The 20,136-nt window shown below is 39.5% G+C and overlaps 1 protein-coding gene across 3 annotated transcripts in view; it reads right to left on the minus strand.

The window, feature by feature from the left end:
* FAM115A (family with sequence similarity 115, member A) overlaps positions 1–13,502 on the minus strand; it is a 51,748-nt gene extending 38,246 nt beyond the window's left edge. For 2 of the 3 annotated variants that reach the window (XM_010844848.1, XM_010844850.1), the window contains exon 1: positions 13,372–13,502. The gene's annotated coding sequence lies outside the window, so the exon portion shown is untranslated. Of the gene's footprint in view, positions 1–1,950; positions 2,074–13,371 lie in introns of all 3 variants that reach the window. The other variant, XM_010844849.1, reaches the window with a different exon arrangement.
* Positions 13,503–20,136: the final 6,634 nt, after the last annotated feature.

Consider the following 20,136-nt stretch of genomic DNA (forward strand, 5'->3'; position numbering starts at 1 on the left):
CCCCCCCCCACCCCGCTTCCTCCTGGGCGGGGCCGCGAGCCCTAGGGGCGACGCTTGGCAGGGGACAGCACTTCTTTGTGTCGCCGGCCCAGTGGGCTTGGCATTGCGGTGGCTCCCATCCGGACAGTGGGGGTGGCCGTTTTAATAAAGACATATACTTCTCTGACTATTCATTAGTAGAGGAAAAGGCTGAACAAACCATAGGATACAGCCTACAGAATATTATTCAATGCTTATGAAAAGCTTAGATCTCCAATTCGTAGGAGGAAAGTACTGGACGTATTGCCTAGGGAAAAATAAAAGTGGTAGAAATTGTTCAATAGGCTCTCGTCTTTATAATAAAAAGCAGTCTTGCGTATATTTGTATTATGGTGCGTGAAAGGACAGATTCATCTCTCCCTGCTAATATTGTTTAATCTGAGGAATATCGAAGGGCAATTTTTACATACTTCTGCATCATATGTACGGTTATGTGTTACTTTTGTAAATTAAAAATAAGAATATATTATATGTCAAGCTACCAAAATTGGCTGAAATTTATTCTGTGTACCTTTCAAGTCCTCTCTCTTTCTTGAAGTCCTTTCTGATGACCAGCTGACAGTTGCTTGTCCCTTCTCAGAACTGCAAGTTCCTACTTTGTGTGGTGACTTCGCCGAGCTCAGGTGGTACTATACAATGGTTAGGAATTCAGACTGTCACCAGATGATCCGGAATCCATCTTAGTGCTATAGTTTACGGGCTAGGTGACTTTGCACAAGTTACTTAATTCTCTGTGCCTCAGTGTCATGACCTATAAAATGGGGATGATAAAATTGGTACCTATGTTACAGTCCAAGGCTTAAATCTGTGAGTGAATACCAGAAAGTTCTTAGATCAATGTCTGGCAAACAGTAAGACTATGAATGCTTGTTAAATAAAATAAATACTCTGGTCATCCTAATATTTGATAGCATACAATGTTTCAGGAAAATGCATACCTTTTAACCTTGAGTAAGATTTTGGTCCAAATCCAAGTCATTTTTTCTCTCCCCATCTCCCTTCAACCCCCTTTTCCTAAATTGAATTGTATGAACAATATTCAATAGGATCATGTATGTTAGGTGAGCTCACTGGCGGGATTTACATAGAGGTAACACCAGAAATCAAGGGATCCCAAATTCAGGATCCTGCTCAGTGGAGGGGTGATGGCAAGGAAGTCTTTTACCTTCTCCAGGGGCCAGGGTTCTCAGCTAAACAGGGAGGGTGGCTGACTTGTTTGTTAAGACCGTTTTGGGTCTGAAATACCAAGATTAGTAGCACCAATATAAAACCCCAAAACACGGAGTTTCATAAAAAATGTAAAATTCAAAACAAGAATGCATATATTACTTACATACAAATAAATAATAGAAGGACAAAACTATACATGGGAGGGATACAACCTAACTTACCTCTGAGGATGGCGGTGTGAGAGTTGGTGGGGAAAAGGCTTTAAACCTCATATTGTTTCTTAAAAAGAGATACACAGAGGGAACGAGGGATTGACGTTGAGAGGGAAAGAGGGAGCTGAAGGAAAGGTGATCTGATAAATCTGCTGTGTTGTTTTCTGTGCTTATCTGTTGTTTTGAGAGTCTATTACGAAAAATGTTTGGAAAGGGCAAGGATGCATTAGACTTTCGATGGCTACCTTCCTGGACGAGAAATACAGCACTAAAGAAATAAGGGCCAGAATAGTAGGAGGAAAAAAACAAAAGCCAGAAACAGACATGGAGAAACCTCAGGGAATCCTCTTTGAAAGATGTCTGGCTTATTAGGCCCAAGTGGTCTCAGGCCGAACACCCGATCGCTTTCTTAGCCCCGCTGGACTCACTGTCCCCACGCCCCCGGCCGCTTCCCTTTCCTAGCCCAGCCCAGCCGCAGGGACCTCCGTCTGTGCTCCGTGGCCAGAAACTTTATCTGTACAAGACTCACCCGTTGTCCAGCAATATCCACACCCGCTACTTCAGAGGGGGAAGGGGCTCCTCTGCAGAGGTGTGACACGAAGAGGGGGCACACAGTCCAGGATTTGATAACTGGGGGAGACGGCGGTGGAACCTGCGGGTGAAGGTGGGCCGCAGTGGGAATGGGGGAGGGAGGAGGAGGCCGTCCCGGTAGCTGATTGGCGGACGCAACGGTTGGGGCGGAGCCTGGCCGACATCCCCCCGCCCCTCAAACCGCAGAGGCCCCGCTTTGTGTGTTTCTGCGCGAAGATGCCGCCGCTGATCCAGGATGGAGACCCTTGCCCCAGCCCTGGCAGGGAGGCAGGGCAATTTGTCAAAAAAGAAATCCATGAGACTGTTTACCAGCCAGCGAGTTGGTTAATAAATAATGATAGATCTTTATATAAAATAATAAAGCTGTTTCAGTGAAACATTAATGATCCTACTTTAGTATGTTTCTGTTTTTCTAACAGGAAAAATAAGGATATATTTGGCTACCTTAGAAAGTGGGAAGGGTTGACAGGTAGTTTTTTTTCCTCTGCTGCTGCTGCTAAGTCTCTTCAGTCGTGTCCGACTCTGTGCGACCCCAGAGACGGCAGCCCACCAGGCTCCCCCGTCCCTGGGATTCTTCAGGCAAGAACACCGGAGTGGGTTGCCATTTCCTTCTCCAATGAATGAAAGTGAAAAGTGAAAGTGAAGTCGCTCAGTCGTGTCCAACCCTCAGCGACCCCATGGACTGCAGCCCACCAGGCTCCTCCATCCATGGGATTTTCCAGGCAAGAGTACTGGAGTGGGGTGCCATTTTTTCCTCTAGAAATTTTGTATTTTTTAAACGTTAAAAAAATACTTTGAAGTAAAAAAATAAGACTGTTTAGTAAAACCACTCAACGTATATATCCAGCAGAAATGCATACATATGCCACCAAAAGACATGTACTAGAATGTTCAAAGTAGCACCATACCATCCTGGAAGCTACCCAAAACCTAACCTTCCCTGCTTTCTCACGCCTACCGCCAGCCTGTCACTATCTTCTATTATAAGAGTCTTAAATATGTTTTCAGACCAACAAATATTGAGAATTTATCATCAAAAGGTCTGCTTTAAAAGAAATCCTAAAGGATATATCTCAAGAAGTGATAAAATAATCTTAGCTAAATAATCTGAGATGTTAAGACAAAATGATGAGAGACTTTCTGTTCTATCACTGAGAAAATTCCTTGTTTTGGAACAACTCTTCCATTAAAAACAGCAATAAAAGTTGGGTAAAATATAGGAAACAAGGGAAGACTTTGAAGAGCAAACAATATAAACAGAACTTGAGACGCTACAATCCTGAAGCAAGGAAAACACAGGATATGAACTGTATACTTGCTATGGCTTTATTTTTTTAGAGCATTTTCCAGTTCACAATGCAGGATAATTGAGGCCAAGCAGGAAGTGTCAGTCTTACTGGTTCAAGATTACCAAATGAACTGGAACTCAAAAGGTAAAATTTCAGACAAGAAGAAATCTCAGAGATGTAAATCTAAAAATCTATGTACAAATTTCCCTAAGTCACTGACTGATTTCTAAGCTATGCATGCACAGGGAGAGACCCAAAAAACTTGCAGAAAATAGTGGCTAAAATGCCAATCAACTGAGCAGTCATTTCAGTAGTTCTAGTCTTATGGAAATATGGAGATCAAGCCCCATCAAAGTGATTCTTACCAACACTCTGCTTTCAGTTAAGAGGTGAGAAAAAGCAAGGCATATGATTAAGAACAATGCATAAGACGTAAGGTCTATGCTCTTGGGTAGAAGAAAAATCTGAAATGGATCAGTTCTAAGAAAGCATAAACTAACCTTTGATACTATCAAAGTAATCTTCTGTTACTTTATCTGTCTCCCACCTCAAAAAAATAAAATAAAATCCTCTTTGGAAAAAAATAACATCAACTAGAACTTCCTGATTTTTCATTCGTGATGTCTGTGTCTAATCAAAAATTTAGAAGGAGGCTAAAAATAAGGATGAATTGTAAAGAACTTAAGAGAAACAACAAAACATAGAAACAGACTTACAAGTGGTTTAGGCATTTGAGTTCTTAGACAGGAACTGAATTTAAAATAACTGTGATTAATGGAATGTGTTCAAAAATAAGAGAAACAGGCTGGAGAATTCCAGTATAGAATTAAAACTGATAAAATGTTAAAATAGAAATTTTAGAAATAAAAATAATCATTGAAATCAGGAATTCAAATACACATGACCAAAGAATTGGTGAACTGCAACAGGAATCAGTAGAAACTATTCAAAAATAACACACAGAGGAAAGAAAGGATGATGCATAAGGAGATGAAAAGATATAGAAAGAATATAATAAGAATTATGAGACAAAGTAAAAGGTGATGACGTGTAATTAGGCTCCCCGAAGAAAAGGAGAAAGAATGAAACAGAAGCAATATACTGATGATTAATGACGGAAAGTTCCCCAAAGGGCTGAAAAACATCAAAACTCAGATTGAGAAAACTCTCCTCATTCCATAAGCAGAATAAATAAAGAGAAAACGACACCTAGGCAGATTATAATCAAATGCTAAAAACCAATCTTAGAGAGGAAATCTGTAAGTTAGTGAGAAATAAAGGATGATTTCCATTTAGAGGAACAATAATGCATATGGCTTTTCAAATGAAATGATAGAAACCCAGAACACAGTGGTATTGCTTTAAAAAACGAAAAAAGGTAATCTGCCAACCTAAAACTCCATGCATAGCAAAGATATCCCTCAAAAAGTGAAGGCAAAATAAAGACAATTTTAGATAAACAAAAGCTGAGAGAATTTGCTAGCAATACAATATAAAAAGCAGTTCTTCAAGATTAAGAAAAATGACCCCAGATGGAAGTACATAACAATAGAAAGGAATCAAGAATCCTGGAAAGAGTAAATACATAGGCAAATGTAAGTCAATATTGACTATTTAAATAAACAAAAGCATTTTATGGGATATAAAAGCATAAAAATATACAATAACAATAGCACAGCTGCAAGATACACTGGAATTTGTGCCTTGAGCCTTATACATACCCTGATACCAAAGTCAGACAAGACTACAAGAAAGGAATATTACAGGCCAACATCCTTGATGAATATAGATGTAAAAATCCTCGATAAAACATTACCATAGTGAATCCAACAGTACATTAAAAAAATCATACACCATCATCAGTTAGGATTTACTAGAGGTATGCAAGGATTTTTCAATATCTGGAAATCATTTCAACTAACAAAATGAAATATAAAATCATCTCAGCAGATGCAGAAAGAGCATTTGACTTTGTCACCCAGGCGGAGGGTGACAACCCTCCTTGACAAAAATTGTGAACCAACTGGATATAGAAGGAATATACATCGACATAATAAAAGCCATATATAACAAGCCTATAGTTATCATACTCAAGAGTAAAAGATTGAAAGTTTCTCCTCCAGGATCAGGGACAAGATAAGGGATCCCTCATTTTTTTTCCCAATATAGTACTCGAAGTTCTAGCCAGAGAAACAAGGTAAGAAAAACATATGCCATCCAAAATGGAAAGAAGCTAAATTATTTTTATCTATAGATATGTCTGTTTGCAGATGACTAAATTCATTTATTAAGCTTTTCTATATATAAATTTGCAATCAGAGACAATCCAGCATTATTAATTCTTCCAATCCATAAACAGAATATCTTTTTATCTGTGTCTTCAATTACTTTCATCAGCATTTTATAGTTTTCATTGTAGAGATCTTTTACCTTCTTGGTTAAACTGTTGTTGTTGGGTGTGTGCTCAATCATGTCTGACTCTGTGAGACCCCATGGACTGTAGCCCACCAAGCTCCTCTATCCATGGAATTTTCCAAGCAAGAATATTGAACTGGGTTGTCATTTCCTACTCCAAGGGATCTTCCCTACCCAGGGATCGAACTTGTATCTCCTGCATCTCCTGCATTGGCAGGCAGATTCTTTACCACGGGGCCACCTACTTGCCTTTGGTTAAAGTGGTTCCCAAATATTTACTGATTTGATGCTATTATAAATGGGATTCTTTTTAAAATTTCCCTTTCAGGAAATTGCTAAATTGCTGTTAATGCAGAGAAACACAACCGATTTTTCTAAGTTGATTTTGTATCCTGTAACCATATAGTCAACTGACCTTCAACAAATGTGCAAAGCACACACGGTGTAGAAAAGATAGTCTCTTCAATAAACGGTGTTGGAATAATTGGATATTCACATGCAGAAAAACAAAGTTGAATGCTTCCCTCATACCAAATACAAAAAGCAACTCAAAATGCAGTACAAACTCAAACATGAGATCCCAAACTGTAAAGTTACTAGAAGAAAACATAGGAAAAAGCTTAACACTGGGCTGCACAATAAATTTTTGGATATGACCCCAAAAGCACAGGCAATAAAAGCAAAAGTAAACAAGTGGGACTATGTCAAACTAAAAAGTGTCTGTACGGGGTGGGAAGCAACAGAGTAGAGGGACAACCAACAGAATAGGTGAAAATATTTGCAAACCATATATCCAATAAGGAGTTAATGATATCCAGAATACATACGCAATTCAAACAGTTCAGTGCCAGGAAGATAAGTAGTTCAATGAAAAATAAACGAAGGACCTGAATAGACATTTCTCAAAAGAAGATATACAAATGGCCAACAGATATATGGAAAAGTACTCAAATCCACTAATCATCATGGAGGTATAACGCTAAACCACAAGATATCACTTCACACCTGTAAGAAGCGTTACTATCAGAAAGACAAGAGATGACAAGGGTTGGTGTGGCTAAGGAGGAAGGGGACAGCTTGTGCACTGTTGGTGTGAGTGTAATTGGTTCAGTAATTGTGGAAAACAGCATAGAGACTTGTCAAAAAATTAAAAATAGAACTACCATCTTATTAACAAGCCTAGTTCTGGGTGTATATTCAAAGGAAAATAAAACCAGTATCTGGAAATAATATCCACACTGCCACATTCATTGCAGCTTTATTCACAGTAGCCAAGATATGGAAACAACTTTATTCATTAATCCGTCTGATAAGTGTCTATCACATGGATTAATGGATAGAGAAACTGTGGTATATATACACAATGGAATTAATTTAGCTATTTTAAAAAAGGAAATCTTGCTATCTGTGACAAATGGATGAACCTTGAAGGCATTTTGTTAAATTTTGAAATAATGCAGGCACAGAATGACAAATACTGTACCAACTTCATTTATATGTGGAATATAAAACAGTTGAACTTACAGAAAAGCAGAGAGTAGCATGGTGATTACTAGGAGCTGGGGAGAGGTTGGAAATGAGGAAATATTGATTAAAGATTGCAAAATTTCAGATATTCAGGTTGAGTAAGTTCTGGAGATCAAATGTATAGCACAATGACTATTAATTCACAATATTGTATAACATAGTTGAAATTTGCTAAGACAGTAGATCTTAATTGTTCTCACCAAAAGAAAATGGTAAACTATATTAGCACTGTTGGTGGGAATGTAAATTGGTATAGCCACTATTGAGAGCAGTGTGGTGGTTCCTTAAAAAGCTAAAATAGAGCTAACATATGATCCAGCAATCACACTCCTGGGCATATATTCAGAGAAAACCATGGTTTGACAGGATACAGGCACCCCTGTGTTCATTGCAGTGCTTTTTACAATCAAGGGTTCCATTTTCTCCACACTTTCTCCACCATTTATTGTTTGTGGACTTTTTGATTATGGCCATTCTGAATGGTGTTAGGTGCTATCTCATAGTATCTTTGATTTGCATTTCTCTAATAATTAGTGATGTTGAGCTTCTTTTCATGTGCCTGTTGGGCATCTGTATGTCTTCTTTGGAGAAACATCTATTTAGATATTCTGTCCATTTTTTGAATAGATTGTTTTTTTATATTAAGCTGAATGAGCTGTTTGTGTTTTGGAAAGTAATCCCTTGTCGGTAGCATGTTTTGCAAATATTTTCTCTCATTCTGTGGGTTTGTTTTTCATTCTATTTATGGTTTCCTATGTTGTGCAAGAACTTTTGATAAACAGATCTACAATGAGAAATTTTAAAATTCACCATAGCAGTGAAAGATTTTAATGTATCTGTTTTTGTAATTGATAATTCAGGCAGATAAAAAATTGGTGAAGGTATGGCACATATGGATTGCATAATTAAAACACTTGTTTTAAAGGAATATATAAGACATTATATAATTAGAGGCCACACATTATTTTCAAGCAAATAAAACTGACAATTTGCTAGGTTATAAAGCTAACTTCAATAGTCCAAAGGAATTGGTATCATAATTCTCTGAATTAATTATAAATTAGCTAGACAACATTTACTAGAAGATGATAAAATATTCTTTCTGAAGAGACTGTAAACTAAAATACACATTTTAAAAAATTCACGGCTCAAACAAGAAGCCATAATGGAAATGATAAATATTTAAAGCATGATAGCAAAATATTCATATCAAATCTTGTGAGATATAGCTAAACAGCAGTGACACAAATTTATAGCCTGAAGAGCTTATGTAAGAACAACAGCTCAAAATTAACGAGCTAAGCATACACCTTAAAAGCTCAGAAAAGACATAACAGAGAAATTCAAAGAAAGCAGGAAGAAGTAATAAAATAGATAATAATTAAGAGAACAGACAGGGTTTTTTTTTGTATGTGTATGTGAACAGATGTATGTGTATGTGAACAAAGTATTCCAAGTTTTGGCAAAATTAATCAAACCAAAAAGAGAAAGGAAATATATAAAATCTGTTGCATTAATTTTGGTTAAATATTTTGGAAAATACAATTCATGAAAACTGACTCCATAAGAAAACCTAAATAGTCCTATAATCCTTCAAGTAATTGGATGAACAAGTTTAATGACCTCTGACAAACTAAATTCCAAACCTTGAGTGTTTTGCTGGTGATTTGAAGCAATATTTGACCAGATAATTCCAATCTTGCACAAATTCTCCCAGAAAACAGCAACAGTGAGAATACTACTCATCTTATTTTATGAAAAGATATTGACAACAGGTAAGGTTAGTACCATAAAGAATATTTACAGGCTAATCTCAATTTCCACATATAGATGCAAATATCTAATGTTTATCATTATATCTACATATAAAAGTTATCACATATTTAGCATAGTTTATTCCAGGAATGTAAAGTTGATTTAATATTAAAAATTGAATACTGAACCTCACCAAAATAACATACTTAGAGAAAAAATTAATATGAGAAAATCAATACCCATAGTAGAAGCATTCAACAAAACATTTTACTCACAATAAAAATGCTTACCAAAAGAAGAACTGAACTTTCTTATCATTTGACAAAGCATTTACAAAATAACCATCCTGAATGCAATATTTAAGGCTGATACAGTGACATCTTTTACTTTATTATCTTAAGGATAAAACAAGATGCCCCTCCCTACTTTTATTTAACATTACACTGGAAGTCTTAGCCAATGTAATAGGACAGGAAAAAGGAACTGAAAGTGTAAGGATTAGAAAAGAAAAAACAAAACTGTTATTATTTTCAGAACATATGACTGCTTTTGTAGCAAATGTGATGCTATAGGTAAATTCAGAATTATTAATGCAGGTTATCATGTTTGATACATAAACAATATATAAAAGGCAATTGGATTTCTATACACCAGAAACAAACGATGGGCTACAAAATATAATCTTTATAAAGCAAAATATTTATAATAGCAGTGAGAATATAATGTACTTAGAAATAAAGTTAACAGAAGTGAGCAAAAGGGAACAATGAAAAATATTAAAAAACATACACAACACTAAAAAAAAATAGTGATAAGCTAAATAAATGGCATTATATACCAAGTTCATAGATGGAAAACTTCACCTTGAAGAGGCCATTTCTCCCCAAATTGATACATAGAATTAATGCAATATCAATAAAAATTCAAACTCCTTGCTTGTTTCCTGTTTTGAAGAACATGACAAGTTTGTTTAAATATTTATATGGAAGGTCAAAGCTCCAATAATTGATTTTTAAAAAATCCCTTGAACCAGAAGAAGGATGTAGGAGAATATTTCCTACCAGATTTAAAGATTTATTATAAGACTACTGTAGTTAAAAGCAATTTTGTATTGGTAGTTAGACAAATAGATAAAGAACGAGAGTAGGCAGTTTAAAAGAAACTCATGCATATATGAAAAACGTGATTCATATAGATCACTGGTGCTGGGACAGTTGATTGTTCATATGGAGTAAATAGTATAACAAGAAACTTTCAGGTGGATTATGACATTACCAAATTCAAAACTTTAAAAGTTTTTGGAGAAAAGTAAAGTAAAATTGAAATTAAAATTCAAACTTAATTCACTGGCAGAGATAGAAAGACATACAAAGAAAGAAAAGCTAAGCACCAACTAAAAGCAGATATTTGCAGCATGTACAGTTAACTAGGTATTGATTAACATCCAGATTGTATAAAGAAAGCATTCCAATAAGACAATAAGAAAAACAACCCTATATGAAAATGAATAAAAGGCAGGAAGCAGAATTTCCCAGAGAGAAAGCACAATAGCTCATCATTATATAAAAATACGGTCAGTTTCATTAGTTATCAGAGAAATGCTACTTAAAATAAAAATAGAATGCTATTTCATGCCTATTAAACTGGCTAAAAATGAAATTTGATAATGCCAAATTGTGACAAATATGTGTAAATAGAGGAACTCTCATCTGTTGCTGGAGAGTGCAAGCTGGCCTAACACTTTGGAAACAGTTTATCAATCACCTAATAAAGTTGAATATAAAGAAATCTTATAACCTAGTAGTATAACCTAAGTGTACACTCTAGGGAACAAGAGTGAACCAGAAGGCACGTACAAGATAGTTAGAGGGCATTATTTATTAATATCCCTTGTAGTGTATGTGTGTGTGTATATGTTAGTCTCTCAATTGTGTCCGACTCTTTGCAACCCCATGGACAGTAGCCCACCAGGCTCTTCTGTCCATAGGGTTTCCCAGGTAAGAATACTAGAGTGGGTTGCCATTTCTTTCTCTAGGGATCTTCTCGACCCAGGGATTGAGCCCCAATCTCCTGCATTGAAGGTAGATGCTTTACTCTCTGAGCCACTATGGAAAATGAGACCTAACAATCCCTGCCTCCAGATATTCATGAGGTCTTGTGTAACCTTCTCACTTTGAGTTTGGGCTGGAACTAGTGACTCACTTCCAATAAAAAGAAGATGGCAAAAATGATGGTATGTCACTTTTGAATTTAGATTACAAATAGACTCTGTCTTGTCTTTGTGTCTGGAAGCTTCACACTGGTGGAAGCAAACTGCCATGGTATGACCAGGTCTTATGCAGAGGCCCATGTGGCAAAGGACTGATGTGTCCAACCAAAGCCAGTGAGGCCAAGAGGTCTGCCAACACTCATATTAGGTGAGCTTGAAGGGGATTTCCTTCAGCCAGCTTTGAGATGACTATAGCCCCAGCCAACATCTTGCTTATAGCCAGTGAGACAGTGAGTCAGACTCCCAGCATAGCTCCTCCTGAATTCTTGACCCATTGAAACTGTGAGATACAGCATTTCTGTTTTGCTGTTTTAAGCTGCTAAGTGTTGGTGTAATTTGTTATATAGCTATAGATAGTTATTAATAATACAAATCCCAAATGAGCAATAGCCAATAAATGTAGAATGGATAAAGTATGTTGCTGTTCAATGCCAAGTTGTGTCCAACTCTTTGCAACCCCATGGACTGTAGCATGCCAGGCTTCCCTGTCCTTCGCTATCTCCCAGACTTTGCTCAAATTCATGTCCATTGAGCTGGTGATGCTACTCAAACTATAAGCAGTGAAAATGAAGAAATCATCACCAGGGGTGAACCTCAAAAACCCAAGAATACATATAGTATAATGCCATTAATATGAAAGTAAAAAATAGGGAAAGCCAACACATATATATGATTTTGGAATATATTAGACACTTCCCTTGTGGCTCAGCAGTAAAGATCTGCCTGTCAATGCAGGAGAAGTGGGTTTGATCCTTGAGTTGGGAAGATCCCATGGAGAAGGAAATGGCAACCCACTCCAGTCTTCTTGCCTGGGAAATCCCATGAACAGAAGAGCCTGGTGGGGTACAGTCCATGCAAAAAAGAGTCGGATACAACTTAAGCGACTAAAAAACAATCAAGGAAAGCAAGGACATGATTAATACAAAAGTCAGGATAGATATTATATCTCAGAGAAGAGAGAAGGATGGGCATGACTGAGGATACAGAGGAGCTTCTAAGCTATGTTCTATTTCTTGACCTAGGAGAAGGTCAGGCATTCACTTTGTATGTTTTATATATCTTTTATTTGGAGAAGGAAATGGCAACCCACTCCAGTATTCTTGCCTGGAGAATCCCATGGAAAGAAGAACTTGAAGGGCTATAGTCCATGGGGTTGCAAAGAGCTGGGCATGACTGAAGCGACTTAGCATGTAAGCACATCTTTTATTAATGTTTACAAAAATCAAACCAAAGAAAAAAAGAAAGCAAAGTATTGAAGTGAAGTCAATTCACAAATAAATATTTTGAGGAATGGAAGGATGGATGGGTGGTTGGTCAGCTAGACAGATTCATTCTGCCCTTTTAAGTCTAGTTGGGACTGGCACTTCTTCCAAGAAGTTCCCAAGATTATCTGATTCGTAAATCTTTTTCTCCTATACAAAAGGCCTCGCCATTGCAGGATGAGCCAACTCAGTGGCCAGCTGGGGGATGTTTACCTGGGAACTGCTGAATTCAGCACTGACTGCCTCAGGCCCAACGCATTGCAGGCGAAGCTGTCCACCCGGTTCCCCGCACCCACTCTCTCGCCCCTCGCCCTTTCCTCCTTTGCCGCAGACACACTCAGCTCCGGATGGCGCCTGGAGCACTTGAGGGAGGAGAGGACTTTCACCTTGGGTTTCTGCAGAAGTCAGCTACCCCCAAAGAATTCAAGAGCAAGTCCCCAGGAGGCGAAATGCATCGCCTCCAAGGTTCCTTTCGGTTCAGATCTCCATGGCTCCTTGCGGGAGCGCAAAAAAAGCACAAGAAAATCAGGGGGTCCCTTATCCCCAGACAAGCAAGGGTGAATAACAATGCACCAAGAAGGGGACTGAGATGGAGCCGTTGGGATTCACCATGGAAGGGGCCGAGAGGTAAACAGCAAGCAACTCCCGGTGGACTCGTCCGGTGCCCTCCCCTCGAAGACTGCAGAAGCCCCGTGGCAGTCCCCACGCCTCCCGGACCCCACACAAACGCACGTCCCGGGCATCCCCCCACGACGCCCGTCTCCCCGCGCGGCCACCCGCGCTGTGGCCTGTGTCACCGCCAGGCCTCTCTTGTCCAGAACCCATCGTGGGCCCACACTCACCCTTAGCCCCGTTATTCCCTGCAGCGCGGGTTGGGGGCAGAGGGCACCGGCTAGGAGGGGGCGGCCGCAGTTCCCAGGGGGCAAGAGCGCCTCAGGCGAAAAGGGACTGGGCGGCTGACCGAGTCCAGGGACGTGGAAAGGACAGGGCGGGACGCAAAGGAGGCTGTCCCGGGAGCTGATTGGCGGCCGCGGCCGTGGGGGCGGAGCCTGGCCCACCGCCCCGAATCGCAGAGGTCCCGCTTTGTGTCAGTTTCTGCAGGAAGATGCAGCCTCACATCCAGGATAGAGACCCCCGCCCCCGCCCTGGGAGTGCAGCAGGGCAATTTGCTGTAAATCCGTCAGACTATGAACTAGTGAGAGGTTGAAAATGATAATGCATTATCATAAAGTATAATGCACAATTATTTCCAAGGGCAAGTTAAGTCTATGAGTCCTAGGCATATTTTTAATTAAAAGAATAAAGTTGCCTTAAAATGGAGGGTATAGTTACATTCTTCCATAAGAAGAAATCAATCTCACTTTGCTTTTATGGAGAGAAGGGATAAGAATGAGGAAGTTGACTATTGATACTTATCTTCATAACCACTGAATAGTTTTAAAATGTCACGAGTTGTCTTATAAAGCAAATAAAAGGGAAGGTATGAAAAATTTTTGCTAACCAACGGATAGGTGACAGATACTGGGCATGAGGCAGAGAAGGAAAGACATGGCTGTTGAAAACCTGGACTCTGAAGTGCCTGCCTCATCTTCTACTTACTAGCCTGGTGTGCATTCCATTCCTATGGCTGCCCTAACAAATGACCACAAACTCAGTGCCTTGAAACAACACGTTTGTTATCTTGTAGGTCAGAAGTCCAGAGAGAGAGCGAGCGTCTCGCGAGGTACATCAAGGTGTAGGCAGGGCTCATTGTTCCTTCCGTAGCTTCTAGCGGACTATGCATTTCCTTGCCTTTTCCAATTTTGAGAGGCTGCCCAAATTCTTTGGCTTGGGGCCCTTGCTCCATCAGGCAACAATCTTATCCCTTGGACCTCTGTTTCTGTCGTCACATCCTGTTCTCTGCTTCTCCTCTTCTATTTATTTCTGAGCAAGTTTGACCTGTTAGTTCCTTTGTGCCCTGGATCCAAAAGGTCTCCCTCAATTCTAAATTCTACTGCTTTTTTTATGCTCATTTCCCTTCAGTCTTTCTGTTCATCTCCTCCTTTTTGCATTGTTCATCTTTGTCCCCCAGATAATTTTTTTTTATGTAGGTAGAATATGTTATCAAAACACTTGCCTTGTTCTCTTCCACTCAAAAGTCTGCTGCTACTCGGAGCTCAGAGTTGTTGACATACACGTGACATATGTGAGAAAGGACTTCCTAAACTCCTAGGGGCGGTCAGTACAAGATCTCAGTCCGCCAGAGCTCCCCTCGCCCTCCTTTCCTCCCCAGGCCCAGAGCCAGTCAGCAAAGGGTATGCTGGTGATGTCAGAGGAAGAGGGGTGAGGGGCAGCAGCAGGGGGAGGAGAGGAGCTGAGCAGAACAGCCGGGTCCCCGTTGGCCAGGAATTTGCTGGCTGAAGTCTGTGTAGTCTGCTTGTGTTTTTGCAAGCTGGAGGAGGTTCACAGGCTTCCCTGGCTGTTTCCTGCCAGCCCCCAACACACACACACACACACACACACACACACACACACACACACACACGCGCGCGCGCGCACACCCCCTAAAGCCTGGAGGGCCAGTGATCTTGGCCTCAGGAATTTTGTACTGAAACCCTGTGATCATACTCTATCCCAACCCGTGCTCACCCTTTCTGTTGCCTGTGTCTCAGTATTCCTTTTTTTTTTTTTTTTAATACAGGTAGAAATTGGATGATATATTTTAACTCTGAAACTCTGTGACCAATTGCACAGAAAAAACAACCCCAACAGGAAATGGTGGACTCTGCAGGTGTGTCTGGGGAGAGTATGGGTGAGCAGACATGTTGCCTGTGTGCTGTCCATTTTTGAGAGGAGCAGGGATATGGCAAGAGAGAAATGCAGCTGTCTTGGCGGAGAGAATGAGAGAGAAAGCTCAAGGGTAAGTCTGCAATCTCTCAACACCCATCTGCGTCCACCAGGTCCCCCAGCAGCCCCACCTCTCAACTGCACATACCTGCCCAGACATTGGCTTTTCCTTCTACCCTCAAAGGACTCTGTAGTCAGAAACTACCTCTTTGGGCCTGGGAGGGAGGTTGCTCACATCTGGAAACCTCTGAGAAGTCATGCCCCCTTGTCTGCCCTTCAACGCCAGAGCAGACTTTGGCAGGGAAGTGCCAAAGTCTTGCCTGTTTTCAGTAAAGGAGGCAAAGGAGAAGGGAGCAGAGGTTGTGAATGCAAACACAAAGGTTGACCCTGCCCTGAGTCAGGGGAATTCTTCCTGCCTTCAAACTGGGACGTGTGGCTTTTTGCCCTGCCTGTAAACTCCAGCTGAAATGTGGGCTCTTCCTGAGTGTTGTGCCTGTTGACTTTCAAACTGGAATTAACCATTAACTCTCTTGGCCTCCAGCTTCCAGACTCACCCTACAGAGTTTTAGGCTTGCCAGCCTCCATAATTGTGGGAGCAATTCCTAACATTAAATAAATCTTCAGCTATGTATCCATCTATGTGTCTATCTATCCATCCATTCACCTGTCTGTCCTATTGGTTCTGTTTCTCTGGAGAGCTCTAATACAGCCCCACCCTCCCCTGAGTTACTCATCTGGAACTTGCTGTCCAGTACTATGTACCCGCCTCAACTGCTTCCAGCCTCCACATGGCTCTGTTGCTGGAACTCCTGAATACAAGCCCCTCTCAGGGGCTTTTCTTTATGGAAGTAAAGAATGAACTCAAGACAGGTCTTACTCCCTGTGTTTCCTTGTGCTGTTTTCCCCTTCACCACCCCTTAGAGATCTATGTTGTACAGCAGAAAGGGAGATTTCAGTACACTGATTGTAACTCTTCACTCTAGTCTGGGATAAAACTCATAAATAAATCTACTCCTGGAGAGTCTTTATGGTTGCTTCCTTCTCTCCCCATTGTCTTCCTCATCTCCTCATATGATCTGCCATATGAAATCTTATAGGAACTGAAATAGATGTTTAAAATTGAATTATTACAAACACCACTGAAGAAAAAATTTAAAGCTTATGCTTGGGATATTTTGTGGGTTGAAATCAAGTTTTCTCAGTCTTAAGTAAGAACTTCACTGAGAAATAAATATAATTAAATTAGGAACAGTGGGAGGATGGGAGAAAACTGGAGGAAGACTGATTAAACTGTAGAATTTTTTTTTTTAAGAAATATTAAGTGCCATCTCTTTTTTAGGATAATGACTTCCTTATTTTTATGAAAGCAATGCATTGCATAAAGAGATGGGCATAAAGGAAAAATAATAAAGAGGATCATATTGTACATAGTATTTTTAATATAAAATGTATCGGTCTTAGGTAGTTTAGGCTGCTATTACAAAGATCAACTGGGTGAATTAAGCAAGATATTTATTTCTGGGAAAGACTGAAGGCAAAAGGAGAAAAGGGTGGCAGAGGATGAGATGGTTAGATAGCATCACCAACTCAATGGACATGAATCTGAGAAAACTCAGGGAGACAGTGAAGGACAGGGAAGCCTGAAGTGCTGCAGTCCACCAGGTTGCAAAGAGTTGGACGTGATTTACCAACTGAATGACAAAAATTTCTCATAGTCCTGGAGGCTGGGCAATCTGAGATCAAGTTGCCAGTAGATTTGGTGTCTGGTGATAATCCTCATCCTGGTTCATAGTGTCTTCTTGATGTCCTCACATGGCAAAGAAAGCTCAGATTTCTTCATCCCCTTCCTAGGGCAGTAATCCCATTCTTGAGGGCTCCAGCCTCATGACCTAATGACCTCCCAAAGCCCCTACCTCCTAATACCTTCACATTAGTGTTTAAGATTTCAACATATGAATTCTGGGGGACACAAACATTCATTCTCTAACAGTATTATTTTTAGCCTAAACTGAATTCAACAAAGAAGCTGAAGAACTACTCAGGTAAATGTTTCACCACAACAAGAACATCTGAATATTGCTAAGTGTTCTGCACCAGGATTTCCTTCCCTGGGCTCAGCATGTCCTCTCTTCAGAGCATGTTATGTTTGAACCTTGGAAGGCCTTGAGTGCTACAAGTTTCCTTGTTCTTTGCCAAGACCATGGTGGAGGTAGAGAGAAGTTTCTACCTCTCAGATTGTACTCTGACTTTTTCCCAGGCTACTCCCATGTCATTCCACAGACTCAGAACTAGGTAATATCAGTGAGAATACTTAGCATTTGGTACACTCACCTTCTTTCCTTAGTACAATTTCTCAGTGATGGGGTTGTTGGAAACGTGAGTGAGAGTAGCATTTAAGCATCATTCCAGGATGAATCAGAATCTAATTTTTTGTAGAGGCAGGATCTAGAACCTGGCTTTAAATACCCATTTTTATGTAAGACGTGACTTGAAGAGAGCCTGGTATACAGCAAGGGCAATGCATTTGTTATTAAATTATGTTCACTTTCAGAAGTTTGTGAAATGAGGTTGTGCCCCATTCCTTCTTTGCTGTATGTTAAGAAATATTTCTTTTGTGCTGTTACACCTTTCTTTAGGTTAATTTCATTAAATATTGATGGAAGAGAATTTTGGGACCTGGCCTGCTTCTGCCATTTTTACTTGGAAATTCCTCCAGTTACCATCTAACAGAAGTGAGCATTTATGTGAACCAGCACATTTCTGGAAAACATCTGTTTTCTTTTATAAAATTCTCAAGTGATCACACTTTTTACTTTAACTGTAAAAAGTCTTATGAGTCATTTTTCTCCTAGTCACTCAAGTATATAGTCTGCAGTCTCTTTTCTCTTGCTTCTCTCTCTCTCTAAATCCCATTTGGAAATTCAAGTAAAGTGGTTTGGAGAAAGAGAAAATGACCTAGCATCCTTCTAAGGGAAGAAAAGCTACCTATTTTAAAGAAGGATCCAAAAAAAAGGTTGACACTCTTGGTCAGTGTTCAGGCTAGGGTTCTCCTGGGAGCTACTCTTGGACATGTCCTGGCTTATAGAAGTTATTGATGATGGTACTACCAGGGGCTGGGAGTGTGGGAAACTCCAGATCCACTCAGTTTCTTCTAACTAGCTTTCAGCCAAGTACTCATTCCCTCAGATTCAAGGCCTAGATTTCAGGCATGTAACCCTGGGCAAGGACTAATGCTAATGCTGAAACTCCAGTACTTTGGCCACAGATGCGAAGGGCCGACTTATTGGAAAAGACCCTGCTGCTGGGAAAGATTGAAGGCAGGAGGAGAAGGGGACAACAGAGGATGAGATGGTTAGATACCGTTACTGATTCAAGGGACATGAGTTTGAGCAAACTCCGGGAGATAGTAAAGGACAGAGGAGCCTAGTGTGCTGCAGCTCATGGGGTTGCAAAGAGTCAGATATGACTTAGTGCCTGAACAGAAACAACAAATACTAAAATATATAAAATCCGGAATGAGTGAGGCATCTTATTCAATTTGTTCTGTTTTTTCTAATTGATCCAGTAGATTTCCATATTTTAACTTCTTACGTTTGTGGAATGTATGTCCTTTGTTGTATTAAGTTCTATTTTCAATAAGCTGTTTATATTTATTTAAAAATGGAACTTTTATTTCTGGTGTATCTATTAAAATGTGTGGGACAGAGTTCTGTGGAATAGCAATCGAGGACAAACTGGTCTATGGATTGCTTTTCTTGTTTTAAGTCTGCCAGGCTTAGTACTAGAGCTGTGTTAACTTTCTAGAATCTGGACACGAATAAAACTTTGTTGATATTTTGGTTTATCATATTGAAATAACATGTTTCATGATTATAAAACTATCCTGTTCATTACAGAAAATTGGGGAAATATAAAAAAATCAGGGAACAAAAATATTTAAGTCACCTAAATATATTCCCAGTACTAAAGATAACTGTGGTTAACATTCTAATCACTTTTAATTTATCTATATCTATATAGGTATCTTTCTTGAATTTATATATGTTCAGATACTTATGAAACAAATTATTGTGTGTGTGGTATGCAGTTCTATGTTGTATTCTTTTCACCACAATTTCCCCATGACATTAAATGTTCTTTAAATATATTTTCGATAACTGTATAACAGTTCCGCTTACTGAAATTATACTTAGTTATTTTCCATTTTGAAATTAGGTGATTCCAGAAATTTGCTAGTCAAAATAATCTTGTTAAAAGCATCTGTTTTACTTACATCTTGATCTGCATTTCTGATTATAGGATGGATTCTTTGCAGTAGAAGTAAGGAGCCAAAAGACATGGCATTTAGAAGATTTTTGATACCTAGTGCCAATTTATCCTCTAGAAATATTTTATATATTTATACTCTCAACAACCCAATATAAATGTATTCTTCTGGACTTCCAGTGGACTGTCTTCTTTTCTAAACCTTATATAAGCTTTCTACATATTACCTGAGATCCCTTTTGGTACAGATAGAAACAGGTGTGGCCTAATAGGCTTTCCTTTCCTTTCTTTTCTTCTGAGTCCAACACATATAGAGCCTAAAATGAGAGAAAGGTATATTTTCTAATATAAACCAGGGTATGGAGAGGTTCAGAGAAGGCAATGGCACCCCACTCCAGTACTCTTGCCTGGAGAATCCCATGGACGGAGGAGCCTGGTAGGCTGAAGTCCATGGGGTCGCTAAGAGTCAGACACGACTGAAGCGACTTTAGCAGCAGCAGCAGCAGCATGGGGAG

The sequence above is a fragment of the Bison bison genome, unplaced genomic scaffold (genome assembly GCF_000754665.1).
Source record: "Bison bison bison isolate TAMUID 2011002044 unplaced genomic scaffold, Bison_UMD1.0 scf7180017864211, whole genome shotgun sequence".
Classification (NCBI taxonomy): domain Eukaryota; kingdom Metazoa; phylum Chordata; class Mammalia; order Artiodactyla; family Bovidae; genus Bison; species Bison bison.